Consider the following 18640-nt stretch of genomic DNA (forward strand, 5'->3'; position numbering starts at 1 on the left):
TAAAATGCAGTCATTACTGGGTCAGTGTAAAGGAGGGGACACATTACGCCTACCCCCTGGGAATGTAACAACTGAGTCACTCAAATAACAGACAAATTAATGAGAAGAAAGCTTGTGATGCCCTCAAGCTTACCTGCCTGAGGGCATCACAGGAAAGAACATGTATATTCAAAAATGCAGGGAGATTACACAAGAGTTCAAATACCTCCTCAGAGGCACCAGACAAAGAGGGTAGAGGCAATGGGTAGGAGAGGGACTGGGAATAAATGACTTGGTGGGAGATGAATGAGGCCTGAAGAGAATAGGAGACAGTTTGTGACAGTGTCTGGTATGGTGTCCACTTCTAGTCTACTCTGTGATAGAGTTATGCTTCCCTAGCAGACAAATTGTCAAGGATGGACTGATGACCATTGAATTCCTTCAGAAGGGTCTGTCTTTGGGCAAATGAGGACAGGTCAGCAAAGCCCTTTCCTGCATCTCTGTGCCTGAGTACCTCCAGTACAGGGATCAGTACACAAACTGCCATGTTTTAGGGTGCCATTTCCTGACCTCATTTACTGATCCAGATCAACCAGCTTATCACCTGCTTCTAGAGCATAGGCTCTGAGCCAGACCCACCTGAGTGCAAACATGGGATCTGTCTCTTGGACTATGTGGCCTTTGCCAAATACTTAATCACCCTAATCCTCAAATTCTTCATCTGTAAGGGGAAGATTAGTACTGCAAAACATGCTCCAAATTGTTAACAATGATTTTTTATATTTTTTTTCAGTACTCACGGCCTCATGCTTGTACTCTACTACTTCCCCATGCTTCTAAGCCCCTTTTACTTTTAGTAATTTTTTTCAGATAAGGTCTCACTTTTTGCCTGAATTGGCCTGAAAGTGTGATCCTCCTGTCTGTGCACCCCTGGTAGTTGGGATTATAGCTGTGAGCTACTGTACTCAGCTGATAATGATTATCTTTGGGTAACAGGGTTACCGATACTTTTAAATGTTGTGTTTTGTTTATTTGTACTTCATATATTTTTTCTATCTTCAGAAAGTTCAGCGGATGAGGATCCTGCACACTGTAGTGAGAAAGGAATGCTCTAAACCACCACACTGATTCAGTTAAGTTGTGTGTGTGTGTGTGTTTGTGTGGGTTTGTGTGCACAGAGATTGTAAAATTGGAAAATATCATCAAGTTGCTTAATTTTGGTTCAAGTTATTTTGTTTTTCAACTTGGTATGCTGAAAATTTATTTGGTAATTCATAAAACTCTGAGTTAGGCTTTTATATTTTGTTCCTATTTGTGAATGGTCCAACATATGCATGTGTTTATCGAGTGCCTATATGGATACACAGAAATTATAAGAAACCAAATATGCAATGTGTCCATTGAGGTTGTCACGTCCCTTTGAATGAAAATTTATTTTAAATTTAAAGTAAATGTTGACCAAACTTTCAGTGCTTTAACTGCATGAGTATGTATCCCTATGATTTTTTATGATTTCTAACAGACTAGTTTTCATATGGCAGGGCTGAATTCAGATTCTCTTCAATTTCACATTTGACTAAGGATTAAATCAGAAATGTTAAAAGTAAGCAAAAATAAAAATCCATGCTAGTGGTAGCTGATGAAAAGACACCAGTTAAATATTCTACTGTAAAACCCAGTGCCCTGAACTTAGCCTCACACAGGAAGCATGTCTTTGTGATAATTATGGACTTGGAATTATTTTGTCCTTTAACTGCTTGAGTGTTAGGGAGGAAAAAACTATATTTAACTTGTCTAGAGGAACTTTGACAAATTTAGGGGTAAAAGAAAGAAAGAAACACACACACTTCTCCACTTTTAGGAAAAGGAAGTTGTGTAGACATCACCCTCTTATGCAATCTAATCTGTCCAGATCTCTAAGTTTTGGGTAACAAAGTGTCTTCTTTCTCAGAGCTCTGAAGTACAATTGAGTACTATTTTCTTCTAAATCTTTATTAGCTCATCTGTTCATTTATTCAGTGCACACTAAACATCTGTGAAGTGTCTGGTGCTGGGAATACAATCATAAGTCAAAGGAATGAAAGAGTGTCTACCTTCTAGAACTCCAGGAGTCTGAGTCAATCAGCACAGACAAAGGAAGGCCACATGGAGAAGCTCTGTGCAGGAGACATACAGAGTACTGTCCAGGGATATAGAAAAGGCATGTACCCAATAAAAAGTGATAGAAGATGCAGGGCTCACAGGCATGAGTGAGAATTTGACTTCTATCTTTCCTTTCTCTCTCTAGCAGTGGGATGTCAGTAAGTGAATTTAATCAAAAGTATAGCAGTGTTTGCATTTTGAAAACCTGACTTCAGCTCTGTTTTTAAAAAGAGACTGAAAGGACTACAGATGGCCCTAATAGAGGGTGAGTGACTAGCAGATAAACATCAAAAATATTGCAGTACCAAAGGCAGGACTTTGAGAAGGAGATGGGGAGAAGTGGAGATTTGAATTTGCTTTTCCTCAAAGTGGCCACAGCTTTAGCAAGGTTGTTGGTTTGCACAAATGGGGCAGCCAGCCCTCCAGATGTGCTTATACTTCCTGCATCCTAAGCCTGAATGGCCTTTTCTTAAAGACACACCCAGAAGCAACCTTTGGTGTTACTTGGAAAAAGACTTAAAGTTCCAGGATCAAGAAAATGAAGTCTTAGGCTGCCATGAAGATTTAAGTAGCTGGGTTGGGGAAGTTATTTACCTGCTGCTATTTGAGAAGTATTTTCCAAGTAGGAGACAAATAATCTGTGGTGACTTCAGTGGCTCCCATCAGGCTTAAACCATCAGGGAGGAAGAGGAAATTCAAAGGAGAGTGCCACTTAGCAGAGGAGAGTTCTAGGGACTTTTGTAACTAACTGAACATGACCAACACACTGAGATTAGCAGAAGAATGGGCACTTGTGGATACCAAGAGAAAAGAGAAGCAATTTGAATAATGTTATAATCAGTCTTTTAATGTTGAAGAAAACATATTGACTATAACTGGTTGTAATAATCTTTTAAAAATCCCTTACATGAATGGAATGATTTACTTTTGTGAAACACTTTCTTTTGTATGTCATATTTGTTCTTGGAAACAACCCTTTGAGATGGGTATCATTATCCCATTTTACAGATGTGAACATGGAGACCCAGAATGATGAAGCATGGGCCTAGACTGTAGCAGGATCAGTCATCTGCCAATACCTTGTAATGTATCACAAATTTATCTTGTACTACTTTTACCATTTGCAGTCATTGTGCTTTCTCACTCGTTAATTTGTAAGAAAATCCAAGATAAAAATCAATGAGTCCATTATATTTTCATATTTTTGTGTAGATGAAGCAACTAAATGGTACATATCAGATGCATTATTCTTGCCTCAAAAATTAAAAGCTATATTTAATATTGGAGAATTTTCTATTTCAAGTCACACTTCTTTGCTTGAGGGTTTTGTCCACTAGACTTACTGGAGTTCAGACTATGCATTTTTCTTTTCCTCTTTTCTTCAGGGGCCAGCTTCTCTTTTAAATGCCATGTGGTCTGCTTTTTTGAGTTTATATCATCACTGACAGTAGACAAATGTTGCCATTTACAAAAGGCTATGCCAGCTGCTAGAGTCTTGTGATTTTGCCCTTCCCCAATGTTCAAGGTGCCCAACATAATCAGGAATATAGGCATCTTTATATAGGAATGATCTTTCACCATATGGAAATAGAGGTCAAATATTAACTTTGGCTTCCTTTTCCAGAACTTCCTAAACAGTAATGTCTGAGTTAACATCTAGAGAGACCAAAATTGTTTTAGTGGCAGAAGATGAGAAATGTAGGCATCTTATATTTCATGAAATTGTTTTTCTGTAGAAGAAGATACATCTTGAGGAGCAGCAACGACTACCAGAATGAGTAACATCTTTAAAGGATGCATTGTAAAAGAGTTGACCTTGATTAACAGGAACCACATTGTTAAGCAGCATAAAAAGCCAATTTATACTCTTAACTTTTTATAAATTGCTTTATGTAAGTGTTATTTTTCATGACATGAAAAAGAGAGGTTGAATCATGATGTCACTTCATTTAATGTTAGCCAGAGAAGGCATTAAATTAGCTCCTGCTCCATGACATTGAGTTCTTTCTCTTCTTTTCCACCATTGGTCATTGGGATGATTTTTCAGTGGCTTCGTTGTTAGGAAGGATCCTCATAATTCTTCCTCTTCAGTGGAGATTTTTCCAGCAAAGATGAGCTTCATTATATAATGGTTATATTGATGAATTTATACTATACTTGAGAAAATTTACCTCAAATTGTAATAGATTTCAACATAACTTCTTTATGTATGTCTTTTTTAAAAGGGATGTCATATTTGTAAATTTTATTTAATTTTAATTTCACATACTGATTCTTGTTAAGGCAGATGTCCTTGGACCAAGAAAATACTCAAAACTTTGAACATTTCAGAAATTGTTCTTCATGTCTTGGATATTTAGTGTCCAACACATATTTATTTAATGGGATAAAACTATCATAGGGACTAGGAAAGAAAATTAAATTACAGGGATTTATTAACTTAAAATGTGCCTTCCTTATGGGGTCTGTGTAGCATTTCTGATGGGAAAATTTATCCACAGTTGTTTCCTCTAATCTGAGGAAATATTTGCCTTCTTAACTTCATTACTGGATTTTGGAAAGGAAGACTTTCCCACATTGGTGTCCTTAACTCACTATCCATGTTGTCTTGTGTGATCAAAACAATTGAGAAATTCAACTTTCTCAGGAAACTGCTGATCAGATCTTTCCAACAGGTCTTCCTTTAAATCCATTGTATTTTTTGATGGTTGGTAAAGGATTTCCATCCTTTAAAAAGATAGGAAATAGAAAATTTCATACTTAAAAATTAATCTGAAAGTGATGTTCCAGGAAGAATTTTTATACAAGATGATAAATGCCTTGGAGACAATTATGTTTATGATTCTTGCCTCATTCTAAAAATGTTAGAGTTTGAGTCATGTAAGAAAATTCTTTGAGTTTGACTCAACTATAGCCACGCACATATTAAATAAGCTTCTATTGCAGCACTGTCTGCAGTGCTCCTGCAAGCCAGCCACAGCAGAAATGAAAGCATTGCTTATGGGCAGTCAACATGCCTCCATTTCTAACTGCTGCAATTTTCCTTTTGAAATCTGCATTCCATGTAGAGTAAGTCTTTTCCACAGCTGTCTTTTTCAGCACTGGCTGAACAATAGAATCATCTGAGAAGTTTTAAAACAATCCCAGTGCCTGAGACATTCTGACTCATTGCCCTGTGGCAGGGCCCTGGAATCACTATGGTATTAAATAATCCCCAGATGACTCTTACGTGACCATTTCTTTTGTTGAGCAGAAGCTTTTTAGTTTTATGAAGTCCCATTTGTCTATGCTCTTTCTTAGTTGCTGTGCTGCTGGGGTTCCATTGAGAAAGTTCTTACCTATACTTACTAATTCCAGAGTATCTCCTACTCTTTCCTGTATCAACTTTAGAGTTTGTATTCTGAAATTAAGATCCTTGATCCATTGTGAATTAATATTGGTATAGGGTGATATACATGGATCTAGTATCAGTTTTTTCCAGACTGCTTACCAGTTTTCCTAGCAGTTTTTGTTGATGAGGCTGCTTTTTCTCCATCATATATTTTTAGTGCCTTTGTCAAAGAGAAGTTGGTTATAGTTGTGTGGCTTCATATCTGGGTCCTCTATTCTGTTTCACTTGTCTTCATGTCTGCTTTTGTGCCAGTACCATGCTGTTTTTATTGTTATTGCTTTGTAATATAGTTTGAAGTCAGGTATCATGATACCTCCAGCATTGTTCTTTTCATTGAATATTGCCTTAGCTATTCGTGGCCTCTTGTGTTTCCATATAAATTTAAGGGTAGATTTTTCAATTTCTTTAATAAATGTCATTGGCATTTTGATGGGAATTGCATTAAACATGTAGATTACTTTGGGGAGTATAGATATTTTTACTATGATGATTCTACCAATCCATGAGCATGGGAGACCTCTCCACTTTCTATAGTCTTCTTCAATCTGTTTCTTCAGAAGTTTATAGTTTTCCTTGTAAAGGTCATTCACATCCTTTTTAGGTTTACACCTAGGTATTTGATTTTTTTGAGGCTATTGTAAATGGAATTGTTTTCATATATTCTTTTTCAGATTGTTCATTATTAGTGTATAGAAATGCTAATGATTTTACTATGTTGATTTTATATCCTGCTGCCTTGCTATAGCTATTGATGTTGTCTAGGAGCTTCTGAGTAGAGGTTTTTGGGTCTTTAAGGTACAGGATCCTGTCATCTGCAAATAGGGACATTTTGACAGTTTCTTCACTTATTTGTATTCCTTTTATTCCTTCTTCTTGCCTAATTGCTCTGGCTAAGAATTCCAGTAATATGTTGAATAGGAGTGGAGATAGTGGGCATCCTTGTTTAGTTCCTGATTTTAGAAGGAATGGTTTCAGCTTATCTCCATTAAGTATAATGATAGCTGTAGGTCTGTCATATATAGCTTTTATAATGTTGAGGTACTTTCCTTCTATTCCTAGTCTTCTTAGAACTTTTATCATGAAAAGGTGTTGGATCTTATCAAAGGCTTTTTCTGCATCTATTGAGATGATCAAATGGTTTTTTTCTTTGCTTTTATTAATGTGGTTTATTATGTTTATTAATTTTCAGATGTTCAACCACCCCTGCATTCCTGGGATGAAACCTACTTGGTCATGGTGAATAATCTTTTTAATGTGTTGCTGAATTCGGTTTGCCATTATTTTGTTGAGGATTTTTGCATCAATGTTCATTAAGGAGATTAGCCTATAGTTCTCCTTTTTGGAGGTGTCTTTGCCTGGAGTTGGGATAAGTGTAATACTGGCTTCATAAAATGTGTTTGGCAGTTTTCTTTCCCTTTCTATTTCGTGGAACAGTTTAAGGAGGGTTGGTATCAGTTCTTCTTTAAAGGTCTGATAGAATTCAGACTTTAATTTCTTTTTTTATTTCATCAATGACCCATTGTTCACTAAGTAATGAGTTATTCAGTTTCAAGCTGTTTGCATGGTTTTTTTTCTTTACTTTTGTTGTTGACTTCTAGTTCTATTGCAATGTGATCAGATAGTATGCACAGTATAATTTCTATTTTCTTATGTTTAGTGAGGCTTGGTTTGTGCCCTAGGATATGATGTATTTTGGAGAAGGTTCCATGGGCTGCTGAGAAGAATGTATATTGTGTAGAAGTTGGATGAAATGTTCTGTAGACATCAAGAAGGTGCATTTGATCTATTGTATATTTTAGATCTTGACTTTCTTTATCGATTTCTTTGTTTCGATGACCTATCTATTGATGATAATGGGATGTTAAAGTCTCCCATAACCACTGTGATGGAGTTAATATATGCTTTTAGGTCTTTCAGGGTATGTTTGATGCAATTGGGTGCATTGACATTGGGTGAATTTAGGTTGATAACTGTTATTTCCCTTTGGTCTAGTTCCACTTTTATTAGTATGGAGTGTCCTTCTTTATCTCGTTTGATCAATGCAGGTTTGAAGTCTACTTTGTCAGAGATAAGTATCATTACTCCTGCCTTTTTTCAGGGGCCATTGACTTGGTAAGTCTTCTTCCAGCCTTTCATCCTAAGCCTATGCTTATTTCTGTCAGTGAGATGGGTCTCCTGTAAGCAAAAATTGTTGGATCTTCTTTTTTAATCCATTTATTCAAATGGTGCCTTTTGATGGGGGAATTAAGTCCATTAACATTAAGTGTTAGTACTGATAGGTATGTGGTGATTCCTGTCATTTAGTTGTCTTAGTTGTTATAAGGTTTGATAGTGTGTACCTAAGTTGATGTTACTCTCTACTTTCTTGCCTTTTCTTTTCCTGTCATTTGGTGCTGCCTGTCCTTTCATGGTTATGTTGGGTTTCACCTTCTGTGTGCAGAATCCCTTGAAGAATCTTTAGTAGTGGTGACTTTGTGGTCACATATTGTTTTAGTTTCTGCTTATCATGGAAGACTTTATTGCTCCATCTATTTTGAATGATAGTTTTGCTGAGTAGAGTATCCTGGGGTTGAAGTTATTTTCATTCAGTGCCTGGAAGATCTCAGCCCATGCTCCTCTTGCATTTAATGTTTCTGTTGAGAAGTCTGCTGTGATTTTGATCAGTTTACCTTTGTATGTTATTTGTTTTTTCTCTCTTACAGCTGTCAATATTCTTTCCCTAGTTTCTGAACTTGTTGTTTTAATGATAACATGTCGTGGGGTAGTTCTCTTTTGATCTGCTCTGTTTGGTGTTCTGGAGGCCTCATACATCTGTATGGGCATAGATTTCTCTAAATTTGGGAAATTTTCTGTTATTATTTTGTTGAATATATTACACATTCCCTTTGCTTGCACCTCTTCTCCTTCTTCAATGCCCTTGTTTCTCTAGTTTGGTCATTTGATGGAGTTGGTGAGTTCTTGTATTTTATTTTCACAAGTCTTGAGTTGTTTAATTAATAGTTCTTTGGTTTTTCCTTTAATTACCATTTCATCTTCAAGTTCTGAGATTCTGTTTTTTGTTTGTTCTATTCTGCTGGATTGGTCTGCCATTTTGTTTTGCAATTCTGTTTCATTCTTTTTTCTGAGGTTTGCCATATCCTGAGTTGCTTCCTCTTTAATATTGCCTATTTTGTTCCGAATTCATTTATCTATTTATTAATCATGTTTTCTGTTTCACTTTGTTGTTTATATAGTGCTCCAATGGTTTCCTCTATTTCTTCTTTTGCTTTTTCTAATTCTCTATTTTTGTTGTCTTGGAATTTATTGAGTGTCACCTGAACATTTTGGTTGGCCAAACCCAGTATCATCTGTACAAAATTCTCATTTTGTACCCATAGTATTTCTTCTTTTAGATTATTCTTGTGGGCTTCATTGGGATCTTTGGCATAGTTTATCTTCATTTTGCTGGAGTCTGGGTCTGAGTATCTGTTTTCTTCATTTTCCTCTGGTTCCTGTACAAATTTTTTCTGTGCGTAAAATTGTTTCCCTGTTTTTCTGTCTTTCCATCGTTGCCCTTGGTGTTGTTATTTTCCCTGTACTGTGTGCAATTAAGTACTTTCAGGCTTGTAATAGTAGCACTAGTGATATTTAGAATGACAGGGTGAAAGGAGATGGAAAGCAAAGAAGTTAAAGGGAAAGGGAAAAACAAATAAACAAGTAGAAAAAAACAAAACAAAGAACAAACAAAAAAGTTTCAAAGATATAAACAGGGAAAGACAGTGTACTAATCAACTGTAATTTGAAAAGGCATTGGCAAGACAGAGAGAGGATAGAAAAAAAATAAAAATATAAAAATATAAATATAAAATAAATAAATAAATAAAAATATATAAAAATCTCCAAATTCAAATGCAATAAAGTTTCAATCTTAATAATTTTGTTATTCTTCCCTCAGCCTCCAATCCTGGAGATGGTGCATCAGATGTTGTTCAGTAGTTGTCTCATTAAAGAGGAAAAATAAAATAAAACAAAACCATACAAAACAAAAAAAAGCCAACAAAGTGTCCCAATTTCAAATGCAATACAGTTTCAGTAAGTTTTTCAGCATGCAGGTGTAGTTCGGTTGTTTTCTCATCTAAGGTAGGGAGAGAGAAAATGAAAAAAAAGTGTCTCGAGACAGTTCTGTGAATGGCTCTCTGTGGCTGTGGCTTGCCCACCTGCTACTGTCAGCCTGCTGTTGCTGGAGGCTTTATTTATGCAGTCTCAGGGATGACCTTAGTACTCACCTTGCCCCACAGGCTTTGTTTACTCAGAGTTCTCCTGTGCAACAGATGCTGCTATTAACTTCTTTTCTTTATATTCACTACCAACTTTTGCAAAAGGTTTTCATTAGAATAAAATGATTTGGGTTTTTTCCAAGATGGTGACTAGAAGGAGGAAGCAGATAGCATATGTTCTTTAAAGTAAAAATTTTCCTGAGATACTGGAAACACACTGGACAGGAAAAACCACCAAGAAGAGGCAAAACTTCAAGGCCTCCACATCCCCAGCCCACACATAGCTCCCCCACATCACGGGATATGGAGAAACAAGGAGGGCTCCTGTGCCACCAGGCACCAGCTCCTAACCTGCTTGGCAGACCCACAGTTGAGCAAATAAGTGGAACATAGTTCTTCTACAGCTACCCCTGGGAAAAATTAACATAGTCCCCTGGACAGACTGACCACTGCCTGCAAACAAAACAAAACAAAAAAAAACTGAATAATAAACAAGCAATAGAAAATGAGGACATGTCATAAAGAGAGTGGGGCACCCAGAGCACTGAGAGTGGGGGATTAAATAAACAAGCCTGCAGAAGAAGGCAGGTGTGGCATAAATATCCCCAGCGTGCTTGGAGAGTGGAAGGTTTCCAAAAGAGACTGAAGTGAGGCACACTCTGCCAGAGAGTGGGGGGGCACTTCCCCTCATGAACTGTAAATAAACAAGGGCTGTAATTACAACAAGCCGGTAGGGTCCTACACTGGGGAAAAGAAAAGAGACAGGCATCCAGAAGAACCTTAAATAAACAAAGTCAGCTGGACTAGGTGAGTGTAATGGCTCATCCCTCAGAACTGTAATAAATAAAGCCTTCAGTAGCAGCCAGCTGACAGTAGGTGCCAGGTGAGATGCACCCTCAAATAGAGCAGAGAAAGGTTCACTAAGCTGTCTCCTGATCCAATCACCCGGTGAGATAACCACAGGAATACTGATTAAACACCAACACCAACACAAGATGCTGAAGGAACAACATGACAAGAACTAAGACAGGAACAGCATGGTTTCTGGACCTGAAACTTTTATTCTCTTATAGTTTTAGGTACCTTTTCAATTATTTTCCTTTTATTATCATTATCATTTTTTTCCTTCGATGTGACAATGACAGAACTATTACTAAAACACCAACAGCAGGACTGGATGCCAAAGATGTAACACCAGAAACAGAACTATTAAGGCTCAATCTTTATTGCATTTGAACCTAGGTTTTCTTTTTCTTCTTTCTCTTTCTCTCTAATGCTTGTTTAGCTCATTGCACATTAGTACACTATCTCTCCCTGTTTATTTCTTTGGATATGTATCTTTTATTCCTTCTCCTTTCCTTTTTCTTTACCTTATTCCATTCTTTCTCCTCTTACCATTCCACTCTAGACACCATCATTTTTATTATTACTAGATAGACAATACTAAATTGTACACAGCACAAGGACAGTAACAGCAGCAAATGGAATGATGGGAAGATGGAAAAAGATGGAAACTATTATCCCGCCAAATAACAAATTAGTACAGGAACCAGAGGGATATGAAGAAAACAGAAGCCCAGATCCACTTTCCAATGAAACAAGGATAAACTATGACAAAGGACCTAACGAAGCCCACAAGAACACTTGAAAGAAGAAATGCAGCAAGTGATCAATGAGAACTTTGTAGAAATGATACTGGATATGGTCAACCAAAATGTACAGGAGACACTCAAGAAATACCAAGACAACAAAAATAGATAATTAGAGAAAGCACAAGAACAAATAAAAAAAACTATAGAAGCACTATATAAACAACAAAGTTAAACAAAGAACATCATAAATAGAGAGATAAATGAACTCAGGATGAAAATACACAACATTGAAAAGGAAGTGACCCAGGATATGGAACACCTCAAAAACAAATGAAACAGAAATGCAAAACAAAATGAAAAGCCAGTCCAGCAGACTAGAACAAGCAGTGACAGAATCCCTGACACGAAGATGAAATGGTAATTGAAGGAAAAACTGAAGAACTACTAGTTAGACAACTCAAGACCTGTGAAAGAACATGTAAGTACTCAAGGACTTCATCAAAAGAACAAACCTGAGAATCATGGGAATTGAAGAAGGAGAAGAGATGCAAACAGAAGGAATTTGTAATATATTTAACAAAATAATAACAGGAAATTTCCAAATCTAGAGGAAACTATGCTCACTAATGTACAGGAGGCCTCAAAGGCACCAAACAGACTTGACCCAAATAGAACTAACCCACAACATATTATCATTAAAACAACAAGCACAGAGTATAGAGAAAGAACATTAAAGGCTGTAAGAGAGAAAAAACAAGTAACTTGCAAAGATAAACCCATCAAAATCACAACAGATTTCTCAACAGAATCATTAAAATGAAGATGAGCATGGGGTGAAATCTTATGGGCAATGAACGAAAATAACTTCAACTCTAGGATACTCTATCCAGCAAAATTATCATTCAAAATAGAACGAGTGATAAAATATTTTGATGGTAAGCAGAAACTAAAATAATATATGACCACAAAGCCACCTCTATAAAATATTCTTCAAGTGATTCTGAACACAGAAAGTGAATACCAACATAGCCATGAAAGGACCAGCAGTACAAAACCATAGGAGAAGAACAGACATAAGAGTACAGAGTAACATTGATTTAGCTGCACACACTCCAACCCTTAAACAACTGAGACAATTAAATGACAGGAATCACCACATACCTATTAATACTAACACTGAATATTAATTCACATAATTCCCCCATTAAAGGACACCATTTGACAAACTGCATTAAAAAAGGAAAATCCACCAATTTGTTGCTTACAGAAGACCAATCTCATTGACAGAAATAAGCATAGGCTTAGGGTAAAAGGCTGGAAGAAGATTTACCAAACCAATGGGCCCCCAAAACAGGCAGTAGTAGCAATACTTATCTTGGACAATGTAGACTTCAAACCTACAGTGGACAACGAGAAAAAGCAGGACATTCCATATTAATAAAAGGGGAAATACAACAAAAGGAAATAACAATTATCAACCTATATGCACCCAATGTCAATGCACCCAATTTCTTCAAACATACTCTGAAGGACCTAAAAGCATATGTAGACTCCAACATAGTGGTAGTGCAAGACTTTAATACCTCCCATCACCAATAGAAAGGTCATCCAAACAAAAAAATCAATAAAGAAATCCTAGACCTAAAACATACCATAGAGCAAATGGACCTAGTTGATGTCTACTGAACGTGGCATCCAACTTCTACACAACAAACCTTTTTCTTAGCAGCCCACTGATCCTTCTCCAAAATTGATCATATCTTAGGGCACAAAGAAAGACTCAGGAAATATAAGAAATTAGAAGTAATAACATGCATTGTATCTGATCATAAAGCATTAAAACTAGAACTCAACAACAAAATAATAACAAAAGGCATGCAAGCAGATGGAAACTGAACAACACATTGTTTAATAACCAATGGGTCATTGATAACATAAAACAGATAACTACAACATTTCTGGAAGTTAGTGAAAATGAAAACACAAACTACAGGAACCTATGTGACACAGCAAAGGTAGTCCTGAGAGGAAAGTTTATAGCCATAAGTGCATATTTAAAAAAACAGAAAAATCTCAAATCAGTGACCTAATGTTACATCTCAAACTCCTGGAAAAACAACATAAATCAAATCCCAAAACAAACAGGTGGAGAGAAATAATAAAAATAAGAGCTGAAATCAATGAAATAGTAACAACAACAACAAAAAAAACATACAAAGAAGTAATGGAACAAAAACTTTGTTCTTTGAAAAATTAAATAAGATTGACAGACCCATGGCAAGCCTGACTAAAATGAGGAGAGAAAAAACTCAAATCAGTAAAATCAGGAATGCAAAAGGGGAGATAATAACAAATACCATGGAAGCCCAGGAAAAATTCATAGACTATTACAATAACTTATATTCTAATAAATATGAAAATCTTGAAGAAATGGATAGATTTTTAGATACTTATGATCATCCAAAACTGAACCAAGAGGACACTAATGACCTGAGTAGATCTACAAAACAAAAGAAAATTGAAGCAGCAATAGTCTCCCAAAAATGAAAAGTCCAGGATCTGATGGATTCCTTGCTGAATTCTATTAGACACATAAGGAAGAACTGATACCAACCCTCCTTAAACTGTACCATGTAGTAGAAAGGAAAGACAACTGCCTAGAACATTTTATGAAGCCAGTACTACACTCATCCCAAAACCATGCAATGATACCTCCAAAAAGAACTAGAGCCTAATTTCCTTAATGAACATTAATGCAAAAATACTCAATAAAATAATGGCAAGTCGAATTCTACAACACATCAAAAGGCTCATTCACCACGACCAAATTGGCTTCGTCCCAGGAATGCAGGGATGGTTCAACATATGCAAATCAATAAATGTGATACAGCACCATAACAGAAGCAAAGACAATAAAACACTTGATCATCTCAATAGATGCCAAAAAAGCCTTTGATAAGATCCAACACTATTTCATGATGAAAGCTCAAAGAAAAGTAGGAATAAAAGGAATCTACCTCAACATTATAAAAGCTATATATGACAAATCTACAGCCAGCGTCCAGCATTATACTTAATGAAGAAAAACTGAAACCATTCTCTCTATAGTCAGGAGCTAGACAAGGGTGTCCACTATCCCTACTCCTATTCAACAGAGTACTGGAATTCCTAGCCAGAGCAATAAGGTAAGAAGAAGAAATAAAATGAATACAAATAGATAAAGAAACTGTCAAAATATCCCTCCTGCAGACAATATGATCCTATACCTTAAAGAGCCAAAAAACTCTACCCAAAAGCTCCTAGGCACCATCAACAGCTAGAGAAAGGTGGCAGGATACATTACAAAAATAATTAGCTTTTCAATACACTAATAATGAACAAAAAGAGAAAGAACATATGAAAACAATTCCATTTACAGTAGTTTCAAAAAAAACGAACTACCTAAGAATAAACATAAGAAAAGATGTGAATGACCCTTAAAAGGAAAATTATTAACCCCTAAAGAAAGAGATTGAGGAGGACTATAGAATGTGGAGAGATCTCCCATGTTCATGGATAGGTAGAATCAACATAGTAAAAATGGCTATACTACCAAAAGCAAGCTACATGTTTAACGCAGTTCCCATCAAAATCCCAATGACGTTCATTAAAGAGATTGAAAAATCTACCCTATAATTCATTTGGAAACACAAGAAACCACGAATATACAAGGCAATCCTCAGCAAAAAGAACAATGCTGGAAGTATCACAATTTCCAGCTTCACACTATAAGGCAATAACAATAAAACAGCATGGTACTGGCACAAAAACAGACATAAAGACCAGTGGAACAGAAGAGAGGACCTGGATATGAATCCACACAACTATGCCCATCTTATTTTTGACAAATGCTCTAAAAATATGCAATGGAGAAAGACAGACTCTTCAACAAAAACTGTTGTGAAAACTGGTTAGCAGTCTACAAAAACTGAAATTAGATCTATGTTTATCACTCTGTACTCGTATTAACTCAAAATGGTTCAAGGACCTTAATATTAAACCACATACACTAAAGTTGATACAGGCTACAGTAGGAAATACTTTGGCAGTAATAGGTATAGGCAAGGACTTCCTCAGTGGAACCCCAGCAGCTCAGCAAGTAAGAGAAAGCATAGGAAAATGGGACATTATAAAAGTAAAAACCTCTGCTCAACAAAAGAAATGGTCTCTAAACTGAAGAGACCACACACAGCGTGGGAGAAAATATTTGCCAGCTACACATCAGACAAAGTATTGATAATCAGAATATATAGGGAACTCAAAAAATTAAACTCTCCCCAAATTAATGAACATATAATGAAACAGGCAAGTGAACTTAACAGAACTTTATCAAAAGAAGAATTTCCAATGACCAAAACACACATGAAAAAATGTTCACTATCTCTAGCCATAAAGGAAACGCAAATCAAAACTACACTAAGATTCCACCTGAACCCTGTTAGAATAGCCATCATTAGATACACCACCACCAACAGGTGTTGGTAAGGATGTGAAGAAAAAATTATGCTTATACAGTGCTGGTGGTAATGCAAACAAGTAAAACCACTCTGGAAAAAAATTTGGAGGCTTCTTAAAAATGTAAACATTAACCTGCCATTTGACTGAGCAATACCACTCTTGGTGATATACCCAAAGTAATGGGACACAGATTACTCCAGAGGTGCATGTACACCCATGTTTATTGCAGCACTATTCACAATAGCCAAGTTATGGAAACAGACAAGATGCCCCAGTACTGACGAATGGATTAAGAAAATGTGGTATTTACGCAATGGAATTTTCGCAGCCATGAGGAAGAATGAAATCTTATCATTTGCAAGCAAATGGATGAAACTGGAGAATATCATCCTGAGCGAGGTTATCCAGGCCCAGAATACCAAAAGTCACATGATCTCCCTCACATGAGGACTTTAGATCAAGATCAAACACAACAAAGGCATTGGAATAATGCAGAAACTTTAAAGCAACAGAGGCCAATAGGAGAAGAGCACTAGGGACCAGAGGAAAGTTTAGCTCCAGAAGAATCAAATTATAAAATAACACATACCTACATGGAAGCAGTACTAGGAATCTCCTTATATAGTTATCCTTGCCTCACCTAGCAAAAACCCCTAGTCTTCCTTATTAATGTTTATACCCTCCAACAAAATCAGAGATAAGGGCAAAACATTTTCCGCTGGGAATCAAGGAGGTTGGGGATGAGTGAGGGGTGGGGGGAAAGGTAGGGAGAGGGGGAAGGAGGGAGTAATGACCCTATCCTTGTATGCACATATGAATAAAGGAAATAAACAAAGAAGAAATGATTTAAACAAATGTTAGTTAAAATAGAATAATTTTAATGTGATAGAGGGACAGAAAGAAATCACACTTCTTTTAACATATTCAAGTAAAAATATTAAATTCTAAGTAACATATTTACATTCCAGTTAAATGACATGAGTCATATAAAATATATGGAGTTTTTAAAAAGCAAATAAAAAAATAGTTTGAGCAAAATAAATTTTATTTTTAAATGCAAAATAATCACAGCTGCAATATTATCACAGAAAAAGTTGACCTGTCACTGCCATTTACAAATACACATTGTTTCTCCAGGTGGGCCAAGTGACAAGGAAACAGCACAGTCACCAGCTTCTATAAAAGTACAAAATTTTCCCAATGGGCAGGGATTCAAGGATTTTACTGGGGGTATACACTTCCTTTGGAAGTAGGAATGACCTAATAAAAATGAGTGCCTTTCTTAATTTATGATCAGAGTCAAATAGCCTGGTTAGCTAATCAGGCTATTTTAATCAGCTAATTTTAAAGGAAAATACTATATGATCAGAAAATTATGGGATAATCTAGTGGTATTTTGGTAGACATGTGAGATGGTGCACAGATTGCAGAAATCTTTGTTTCACATGTATATAATTATCAGTAATCATTCACCACAAAAAAAGGCAGTGAGGAGGAAGAGTAAATGTCTCCACCAGTTTACATTAAGCAAGTTCTCTCTCTGCCTCCTCAGTACTGATGTTGTAAGTATGTAAATGATTTTAATGAATGCCAATATGCAAATAAGGGATGCCAATTTTATACTTCCAATATAGAACTCTCCTTCTGGAAGATCAACTGTTTATCTGATGGTGAATTTATTCATTTGATAATTAGAAATAGATGTTACTTGTGAGTATGGATTTGAGTTACTCCCAGCTGTGCTTCAACCAACAATATTACATTTCTCTTTATGAATTCATGCTCTTAACAACTTTTACTAGGACCCCGTTGCATAATGAAGGAAGTATAGAACTGGACCTATGATCATGAGACCCACTGCTCCTACCACACAGGATTCTCCAAAAAAGCAGCCATCTTTCTAGAGCACTGAAATCACTTGATGATTGTGCTGCTGAAGGCCCACCTTGCCAGTAATACTCTGTGAGAATGTTGGGCCATTTTCCAAGAGGCACTATGCGCAATGAATTAGAATGGACTTTGTCCCCTTAAAAGGAAAAACACCTGGGTCTGGAAACAAAGATGGAAGCAGAAATACCCTGCATAGTTAGTATCCCCAAAGACTAAACTGGAATTCCTGTCCACAAACTCTGAAGTCTACAATCCTGGAGGAAATGATGGCCAAAGAGGGGAAAATCTTGACAGGCTCAGCAAGGTGATAAATATGGTGTAAGGTAGGAATTCATTGTCACTTGGGTCCCATGGATTCTTAGTGTCAAGGAATGAGAAGATCAAAAAGAATTGCCAAGCTGCCATGGGATATTGCTTATAAGGAAGCAGAATCAATGCTATATGTTGGAGCTGAGAGGAATATGTGGGGAACTGAAATGAACTGGTGACAAAAATTAAAGAAAAATGCAATAGAAATCAAAATTCCAACAAAGAAACAAAATGTGCTCTGTAATTGTCAAAATTTTATGTCCTGACTTTATTAAGGGAGCTTGAATTTTCACACTATGAATTGTATTTAAAACACATAGACTCCATCAATGTAGTCACTATCCTCATTGTATGGTCACTGAATTAAATATAAGAAACTTCCTCCATACATTTTTATACATAATTAAAAGTGGAAAATTTTAATTTATAAAAAAACCTGAACTCAAGTTTAGATATAAATAAGACATTCATCATACATAAAGTTATATGTCAGTATTTGCAATGTGAAGTTCTAACATATTTTAGTAATAATACTTGGAGAAATTATAGTAGTTGTTTAAACAAATAAAGAAAAACCAGTTGGT

The sequence above is a fragment of the Castor canadensis genome, chromosome 13, assembly GCF_047511655.1.
Source record: "Castor canadensis chromosome 13, mCasCan1.hap1v2, whole genome shotgun sequence".
Taxonomy (NCBI): Eukaryota; Metazoa; Chordata; class Mammalia; order Rodentia; family Castoridae; genus Castor; species Castor canadensis.